Source organism: Perca fluviatilis, chromosome 1 (assembly GCF_010015445.1).
Source record: "Perca fluviatilis chromosome 1, GENO_Pfluv_1.0, whole genome shotgun sequence".
Lineage (NCBI taxonomy): Eukaryota > Metazoa > Chordata > Actinopteri > Perciformes > Percidae > Perca > Perca fluviatilis.
Window position 1 is genome coordinate 40546533 of NC_053112.1, and position 10339 is coordinate 40556871.

Genomic DNA, 10339 nt, shown 5'->3' on the forward strand with positions numbered 1-10339 from the left:
CACGCCCACTTTGACCAATCAGTACCCCACTGTAGGGGTGGCCTCACGAGTGGCCCTAGATGTTACCCTCCAAATTTCGTAAAAATCAGATGAGCCGTTAATGAAATATAAACGTTTTTAACTTTTGTACTTGTAGCGCCCCCTAGTGGCCAATTTTCATAAATTGTGTGGGGGACCTCCAGAGGGTCATAGCAAACAAGAAAGTTTTGTGTTAATAGCATTTATTTTGGTCGAGATATGTCAACGTTGGTGTTTTCATAGCTAGCTACACAAATTTGTTGTTTGCGTAATATATGCAATTTTTACCCTATAAACTTTCTTTTGATAATTTTTTGTCAGGTTGGTCTGGAGATGCTACGTACCAAGTTTCGTGCAGATCGGTCGCACGGTCTAGGAGGAGTTCAACAAAGTAGCTTTTCGATATATTGTTCATGCATAAAAGTTTAGGCAGGAATGGGCGTGGCCTATATCACGAGATTCAGCTGAATTCAGGGAACGCGGGGATATCAGTATATGTAGTATAGTATAGTATAGTATAGTAGTATCTCTGATATAGCGCCACCTAGTGGTGGACATTTTTTTGTCCGAGGTCCTTGTTAAGCTGTAGCAGGCTGTGTGAACGCGGTTCTCCCACCCCTCAGGTTTGGACCCCTAATTACTGCATTTAACCCATCCTAGTAAGTTATAGGAGCAGTGGACATGCTGATGTTTAGCAGATTCAATGTTTGCCTTTTTTTAGCATGTCAGGGTGCTAACAGTTGTTAATTAGCACTAAACACAAAGCACAGCTGCATACCATTTGTGCCAATCCAGTAGAGTAGATGTGGAGATAATTCCACTCTAGATGAAAAGTAAGGCAATCACCAAAGATGGCAGATTTCATCCTCCAAGCACCATGGATATCTGTACCAAATTCCATGGCTTTCCATCCAACATTTGTCAAGACATCTTACTAAAAACAAAAATGTTAACCTCATGGTTAGACCAGAGATATTTGGCATTTGTTGGGCAACTGTATTAGTTATCAATTCCAAAAATATAATGTATGTACTACTAATTTCCAACAGCAAATACATCTATAAAGCTGCTAAATATTTACATTGAACGTACCCGAAATACATTCACTGACAATACGTTGCATTTGTTTACCCTACAATATCATTCGTAATATTCTGCATTTTGGTTATGGCAACTCAAAGCACTCTGGTAAAGATAGTGGACCGGGTAAAATTTTGAATAAGTCAATACTGACTTAAAGAACAAGACAAGACGTGTTTACTTTTTCAATAACTGACCCAAACCTTTGTGCAACTTCAAATGCCGAACATAGTTGGAAGTTATTGCCTCACCGTCTGTTATTTTTGACTCCTACGTTTTTCATTTGCATACTGCTTTTTGTCCAATGTTTGTATAACCTTGCAGTATGAAGTGTCTGTTGCATGTTGTGAGTAAAATTGAAGGTTTTCACAGAAGTGTTTTTCACAGACGTGTTTTCCAGAAATAATTTTAAGATTGGTGAAATGAAAACATTGAATGAAGGAAAGAGGAAGAAAATCACACAACAGTTCAATTCTTCTTCAGTGCTGTCGCACAATCAAAGAACTAAAAATCCCCCACTCAACAGCAGTAATTATCTAAAAGATAATCAGTGGCTTTTTTACATGTCAATCATGGAGAAAGCACTACATATGCATATCAACTTCCAGACACACTCAAACACACATGCACACGCCCACACACAAATCTCATGATTGTCGCACCCAGCATGTTTCCCGGTATCTGATATGCAAACAGCTCTATCCAGCTATATCAAAACATGTAATTTTGAGTAGCAAAAAAATTAATAAAACTACATCAAATGATGTTGACTAGTGTGCCCCCCCTTTACCCAAACACTCACACCTGCTTTTTGTAGTAGATAAACATTCACAAACATACCTTTCCCATCAGGATTCTTTTTAGATTGCACCAGCTCCATACATAAATCTTAATTGCATGTTCCCTAGCATCTACATTTTATGGAATTCCAATCCCATTATTGCAACGTCTAGTCTGGGACAAGAACAGAACAGGTGCTGCTGCAAACAGTGGAATTCTGTCATGTGTGTCAAAGGTTCCTGAAACTATAGCATACAAATATACAGTAGTTGCTCATGCATGCATACATAATGACACTGAGTTACATACTGAATAGTTACATTTGGGGACATTTGCTTTCTTACTGAGAGTTGGATGAGAAGCTTGATGTCCTGTCATGTCTCCAGATTGAGAACAGAAACAGAGTAAGGACGTGGTAAGGCTATCTCAGCCTAATACTGAAAGCAGAGGGAAACAGCTATCAATTAAAGGTCCTGTATTGAAAAAAAATTAGATGTCCATGACCTTTTTGATTATAAAGCAGGTAAATATAGGTGCTATATAAATACTGTTAAAGTATTGTATAAAAACCAGTGTTGCCAACTTGGTGCCTCTGCAAAATAGCCTCAGGATGGAAGTTGTTTTGGTGGAACATGTGTACGTTCAAAAGTTGTTTCAATCGTGCAACAGAAAACTCAGATTGGACAGATAGTCTAGCTAGCTGTCTCACCCCAACTTAAATTGCATGACTTTCCTTTTACTTGTAGAAAAACAAAATACATGGTTTTCTCCTTTAATATTTATGTTCTTTAAAATTAACTTCACATTGTCTCACCCCCAATTTCCACCAACTGCGGAACGGCTGCGGATCCGCTCCGGAACAGCGGCGGAGTCAATAGCTTTCCATTAAAGTCAATAGTGTGTATTTTCACTGACTGCAGAATGGCTGCATTCCGACTCCGTCCCAGCTCCGGCGAACGTCATAATGAGCGGAGACAGGCCTGAAGTCGGAATGGAAACAAACTGTTGTTGGTTTTGTGGTTCTGTTTATAGAAACTACATCCTGTTATATCGCGCGATCATACGTGAATTCGCGAGATCTCGTGGGTCCTAGTGACTTCAGCTGTCAGTCATGGCCGTAGCCATTCCGCAACAAATACGGACCTGGTGGGTATTGACTGATGGTGGAGCACGGAGCCGACACGCAGCGGAGCCAATCTGCAGCCGTTCCGCAGTTGGTGGAAATCCGCCGTCACTTGGTCCCCACTACTTGTTTATCCTACCTTAGGAACAGACTGGTTTTGACAAGTACATTTTACTGACAAAATGAATAACTGAGTTTAACTGAATTTTGTCTTTTGTACTCATTAGGCCAATATTAGTCTTGCATTGCCACACCTTCCTCCACAGCGCTGCAGAGGAAGGTCTGGTTAGTCCACACAATTCCGGGATGGGAGAAAAATGTGCTCTGGTTTATTGGCATTTCTTTACACCAATCACAATCGTCTTGGTCGGCGCTAAGTGCCGGACAAAATAACAGTGCCTCAGCAAAATAGCCTAAGGGAAGGAACTTGTTTTGTTGAAACGTGCTCATTAAAAAGTAGTTTTAGTCGTGCAACAGAAAACTCAGATTGGACAGATAGTCTAGCTAGCTGTCTGGATTTACCCTGCAGAGATCTGAGGAGCAGTTAACCATAGTCCTCATAAATCTTTTAATTATTTAAATGCCAACACAAAGAAAGCGGAAGGAAACGGACATCCAGCCGAAAAGAGTGACATCCGGCAGAATTTTCGTTTTATTTTCAAATGAAAGCATGCAACCATGTTCTCATGTTCTAGTACTACCCCAAAATACAAGTAGTGTATGAGCCTCAGAATGAGCATACTATTGGGCCTTTTAAGAATCTGTTTTTTTTTTCTGAGTTGAAGGGTGTGCAATATTTGATATTTTTTAGGTTTGTCCATGTTTGTGTGAATGTGATCGCATGGGGGTGTGGTTGTGCATATCCTGGGCTTGTGTTTGCATGTGAACATGTGTTAGTGAATCCTAAGTGGCAGAGCTAAAGAGTGCAGAAAGAGAGAGAGAGGGAGGGGAGAAGGGGGAGGAGAGAGACAGAGAGAGAGAGAGAGAGAGAGAGAGAGAGAGAGAGAGAGAGAGAGAGAGAGACAGTTTTGTGTGTGAAAGAACTCTTTCATCTTCACCCCAGAATCCCTGGTGATGCCGTCCATGCCAATCCATTTCCTGGAGTTGGCTTGAGTCTCACCCAATGGGACGACACACATACATACACACAAACTTGGCTCGCTTCGCCCCACCGTGAAAGCTCTGCAATCTTGCCTCTACACACAGACAGACACTCACAGGCGCACACACTCGCCCCGTTGGGATGACAGCGAGGAATGGCAAGCAGCAGCTGGGGGGTCCCTTCGCTCCTCTGCAGAAACTGTAGCACCCCAGAGGCATCCCCTAACCCTATCTTAACACTTTGCAACTGCTTGTGCATTTGTGTAGGTGTGTGTTGAGCTGCGTGTTTGTGTGCTGGCAAAATTGTGTGCGAAGGGGAATGTGTGAAGTTGTCCTCCACCTGATCACCACCACGGAACCTGTCGTGCTTGCTTCATGCTCCTAGCAATCCCTGTGTATGAGTGTGTATGAGGATGTGGGTTTGTTATTGTGTGTAGTGGCTCCATTTTAAGCTTCAAGCCAGAAAAAATGAAGCGAGATAAATAAGGATAGATTGGTGAAACAAACCACACAGACCTAAAGGCTGCCCTGCACACTGTTTTAGCCACTGCATGTCAAGGAGTTGCATTTGTGTTGCAGCTTTTTGTGTGGTGTGTGTGTGTGTGTGTGTGTGTGTGTGTGTGTGTGTGTGCGCCTGTGTGCTTGGTGTCATGATCAAATCCACAGGCATTTTTTTTAACATTTTGTGTGTGTGTGTGTGTGTGTGTGTGTGTGTGTGTTATACTAACCGCAGGCGTCCAAGTCTGTTCATTAGCAGGCTTAGCTACCAGAGGGAAGCATGTAAAGATGACTGCTATTAATTTAGCATCTCACTGGCCTCCCTCGCTCTTGCTCTCTCTCTCTCTCTCTCTGTGTCCCTCACACACACACACCCACACCCACACACACACATACACATACACACACACACACATATACACACACACACACACACACAAACACACACACACACACACACACACACACACAGAGAGATGACTGCCAATTCATTAAGTGAACGTTTGGAGCCCCAGACTGTACCAACTGGTAGAAGCTAACTAATCTGCACTGCGCCAGTGGAGAGAGAACGAGCCAGAGAAACAGATAACATTCACCGAGGGGGACATTCAGCCTCTGAAAACAACTATTAACATCAACATTTGGGAGGGCCTCAACTTCAGAAAGATAAACACACAGTCACAAGTGCTGGCATTTGGTTGTGAGTACAAAAAATAAAACATACGGGACATCGGGAAGCCGTAGCTAGGTGCATAGTGGCTCTATGTGGCTTTTGTTCGTTTTCCTCAGTAAGTGCTGTAGGAGAAAACTTACTTGCTGTTTGTTGTCCCTCAGTTTCTTAATCATTGTCATGTTTGCTCTCCTGTGGGAAGCTCTGATTGGATGGACAATGCCAGTCTGACGACGAAAACTGTGTTTGGATGCAAGGCTTGCTCCTCAGGGCAACACATATAGACACTAAAGCAGGGCCCAAATCATTTGCACAAAATTCAGGATGACCAGTGGTTGAAAAATGTAGCAGCAGTTGGGAGTTCAGTTTACCCAGTAAAAGGTGACTTTGAGCCGGGTACAGGGCACCGCAAGCTGCCAGTAGTTTCGGGGGTTAACGTGCTCATATTATGCTTTTTGGCTTTTCCATTTCCTTTACTGTGTTATATGTCTTTTTTGTGCACGTTATAGGTTTACAAAGTGAAAAAGCCCAAAGTCCACCCCAAAGAGACTTACCATCTTCCAGAGAAAACACTGTTCACAAACTGCTCCAAACAGCTCTATTGTAGTCCAGCCTTTACTTCAGAAACAAATGTGCATCACTTTGTAACACACGTTATAATGCTCGCCTAGCTGCTAACATGGCACGCCCTCATACTCTGCTTCTGACTGGCTAGTAGTCCTTACCTAGCTACTGTGCATGTGCGACTCCCAACAAAGTTGGTACAGAAGTGAGATGCCTCAATCTTTAGCTAAAACAGAGAGCTGAACACACAGGGTGAAAAGAGGAGCTGCAGCAATATGGTGTTTTTTGAAAATTAAACCACATAAACCTATTCTGGTGCAACCTCTAAATACAGTTATGGACCTGAAAATTAGCATAATATGAGCACTCTAAGGTGATAAAGATATGTTTAGACCTCCCTGCGTGGGCTACAGCGTTCTTACAGCAGCAGTCACTGTGGTTTGTACAGCAAAAAATATGTTGAATGCTTACGAATTCCAGAACTAGGAATTTTACCTTTTTGTACGAATGTTACGTGAGAACAGCATGAAAGGTTGATGACCCCAGGGCAATAGCAAATGAGAAGAGATGAATGCTCTTGAATAAGCTTATATGTGGACCTAAATAAGTAAGGGTTATTTTGAGTTAAAGACTTTTTTAGTTATTATTTAGTTATTTCTAAGGTCAAGAAAGCCAGTTAATGAAAACTGGGTGGATGTATTTGTTGTTTAGCAAAATCATCCGATACCTTTGCCTGCACTTTAAACTGGTACATTTATCAAATGTATACATCTTATAAATACCTTTCAGTTCATCCAGCCCTCAAAAGTGGCCAGAATTGTGACTTTTCTAATAGATTCGCCTATTGAACGCAACTTTATACATTGCTTAGCTTAAGTGCAGGGGGGTAAGCCAGCCTCCACAAAGCATACCTCCTATGGAGCCATTTTGTTGCTAACAAGTCATCACCCGCTGTTAGCATCCCATTGACTGTCATTCATCTTGGTGCAACTTTGAATAACTTTACATCTGAAGCGTTTAAAGACTCTATTTGTCCATTGTTTATTTCTAAAGAAACACGGCAATGTATAAAAGGCTCCATTACCTTGTATCTCACGTTATGGCTCCATAGCAGACGTTTTTGTAAAAATAGGCTAACGATTGTGTCATAACCATGCGACTTACTGTTGCATAGTAGAGGAATTACTGTACAGTACCCCCAGTCCCACGCCCGTCGCCGCTAAATGTGCAACTGTACATTTATGTTATGTTGTATTGTGTTATGTTATGTTATGTGCAGCAGTGCAAATGTACTGTTGTGTGCTTATGTGCTGAGGTGTTTTTCCTGTTCCCACACATGTTCTTATCTTTATGAGGATAGTCTGAGAGCCGCTTTTTTGTTTCCTCTCCTCTCCTCATGTCATGCTGTATCTTTTTAGAGTTAGGAGAGAGTTGAGATGGCGCCGCTATGGCAACTTCGGTGTGTTTGTGCATGTTGCTTTTAATGTGACTTGCACATACGATACCAAGACACATCCCTTGTGTGTGTAAACATACTTGGCAACAAAGCTTTTCTGATTCTGATTCTGATTCAGTACAGGAGAAGCTCGCAGGCCGTTTTGTCTTACATTAGCTGTTTAAGTTTAATTACTAATGTTAACTAGCATTTTAGTTAGCAATAATTAGCCTGTGCCCATGTTTTCTCCTAACATATACCTACGCTTTCCGTCTCTGCAAGATTGGGAATGATTGAGATTTCTCTTGGCACAGCTACCAGCAGACTTACAACTTTCAGACAGGTTGCTCACGTCACATCTACGTCGTCTCTCTCAGTTAGAGGCTGCACAGTAACGCTCAGCACTCACCGGAAAAGTGCTTCTAATAGATTTCACTGGTCTCCGTGGAACTCTACGGCGTCACATTGTCCATTTATTTAACTGTCTATGTGTGACGGTTCGGAGTGATTACCCGCCTGCTAGGGGGTAACACAGTACTTAGTCTGGGAAGGACTGGGGCGAGACAGGATCTAGGTCCCCCACACCCAATACCTATGGCCTCAGTGTCCAAATAAATGAGCAGGTTGTCCACCGTTTAGCAGCCTGGACTAGCATCAGCTTCTTAGGTAGAGTAAAGTGGGCTTCAGATTATATGGTGGCCCTCTGAAGTGTATGCAGTGTATATAGGAAAAGCTGGGTGAGCCCAACACTCCGACTTTACGTAAAACCTAGCTAAACGGGGCGCGCGCCCTACCCCCAGCTAAGTTATATATATATAAATATATATTATATATAGGGTGATGAAACATGAAATAAAGTACCTCGTATTCCCTTAGAAATAAACACCTTTGTTTACTGTCTGGGTTCACAGTTAACAACCATTAATGAACACAACCCTTTTCATGTAAAGATAACATACATAATATGAAACAAGCATGCTGTTGCATTCAGTGACTATGTTCAGGCTACTTAAGGCCACAAAGTTAACCTTTTACACAGGCCAAAACTCTCCTCAAAAATATGATTACCTCAGGACAGGCATATAACATGAAACCATGGTCATTGTTAAATTCAACAGTGGTTAAACACAAAAAACGTTCCTTTCCAGTGTGGGTGTTGACAGTATGAATGAGCCGACAGTTTCTGTCTTTTCCTTAATCTTCAGCAATATAAAGGCGTGTGTATATGTCGTGTATATGCACCCGTGTTACTACCAGCGCGCCACTGTACAGTCTAGTTCAGTTTAGTTCACTAGGCTGGTGTGGTGTATGGGTGAGTGCACAAAGCGCCAGCGTCAGTTAGTCCATTCTCACAGTTCCGATCCGATTCGTACGGTATCTTGTGTTGTGAGTGTGTATAGCAAAGTGTGGTGCAGATATTACCACCGAACAGCAGAGATCGCACCGAAGGTTGTTTGATGGCTGGCAGGGTAAACGTCCCAAGGAATTAGTCGCGCGCAGGAAAAACGCCCGTTTCCCTCTGCATGCAGGATGCCCCACAGCTACAAACTTGAAATCCGCGTCTTCCCACACAGAGTTCACACACAGAGAGCGGGGGGGGGGTGGTGTTAACGTTCAGTCCGGACACTCGATCCCCGCAGGTTCAAACTAGTTCTTACTAAACAAAACTCTTGTAAAACTAACTTTAGCACTTCTAGCCACCTAAACGATATGAACGCCAGCACTAGACTCACACTTGAATGCTCTTCCAGCCGTCCCTCCGTGTAGCTAGTCTGTGTCTGTACACCGCTCTGCAGCTCCGTTGAGGCTAAAGCTAACACTCACTTTTGTTCACTAAAGCCTGGTTTTTGCCGCACACGGGCGAGTAAACGGGAAGCCAAAACGTAGCCGCTTTACGGACTTTAGGACACGTTATTTAACCACTGTGACCTTTTAAGTACGACTTTTTAGTAACGACTTTAGCCCGCCAGTGTAGCTCCACACCGTTACTCTTCTGCCCTAGCCGCTCGTCCGTCACACACACACACTGACTCTGCTCGAGCACCCCCCTCCTGCACGTTCACCTCAGCTCCACTCTTAAAGGGCCAGCAACTATTTGTACCTGTTACATTCCCCCCTGCGAAACCCTGCCATGCCATCCAACCACCAAACGATGTGTGCGATCTCTGAAACAGGACAAAGGAAAGTACAACATGTTAGTCCATATAACAGTACCCACATGTAAGGTCTTAACACATACAGGAAGATGCCACAGAAAAGTGGACAATAATAGAAACTCTGCATTATAACACATCACTGCTTAATACTCTAATACATCAACATGCATCAATGTAAGCATGAAACATTCGCAGTTGCACACCTTACTTCAAAACATAATCACTCCTGAATCTACAGGGAAGTGTACCCCTGGTCTGTCTTTGAGACCGTCTAGGTTCAAACACACTTTCACTTTCACTCTCTGCATCTGACCCGCCTGTAGTTCCCTGCTCTTCATGCATGAGCCTAAAAGTTTCCCCTATGGACCCCCCATCAACCCGACCCTCATCACTTAAGTGCTCCTCCACTACCTCTCTATTCCCCATGTCTCCGTTTGTGTTGGGCGTGGGTGTAGTGGCAGGGATGCAAATGATGTTGGGACAGTCTGTGTCAGTGTCCGGGTCAGTGTCTTTCCTGGACTGGTGCCTGCCTAAGGGACGTGGTGGTGACAGGAAGGTACAGAGCCTGAGTTGGTTTCTGTGAACAACTTTTGAGGGGCCTCCTTTCTCGAGGGCGGATGGTGTAAACAGGGATGTCCTCGTGGTTCTGTTTGACAACAATGTAGGGAAATGGCTCCCCCTTTGTCTCCAATCTTATTTCTGCCCCGATGGAGGTGATTGCGTAAGAGAACACGATCTCCAGCTCTCATTAGGGCCCCAGCAGCTTCGCGGTCGTAGGCCCTTTTCCTTCTTCTGGACACATCCTGCACCGCAGCATTAGCAATCTCCACTGCTGTTTTGAACTTCGCGGGTGAGTCTTTACCCAGTCATCAAGATTATCCACTTCTTCGTCTTCTAGGTCCTTTCCCCTAAGA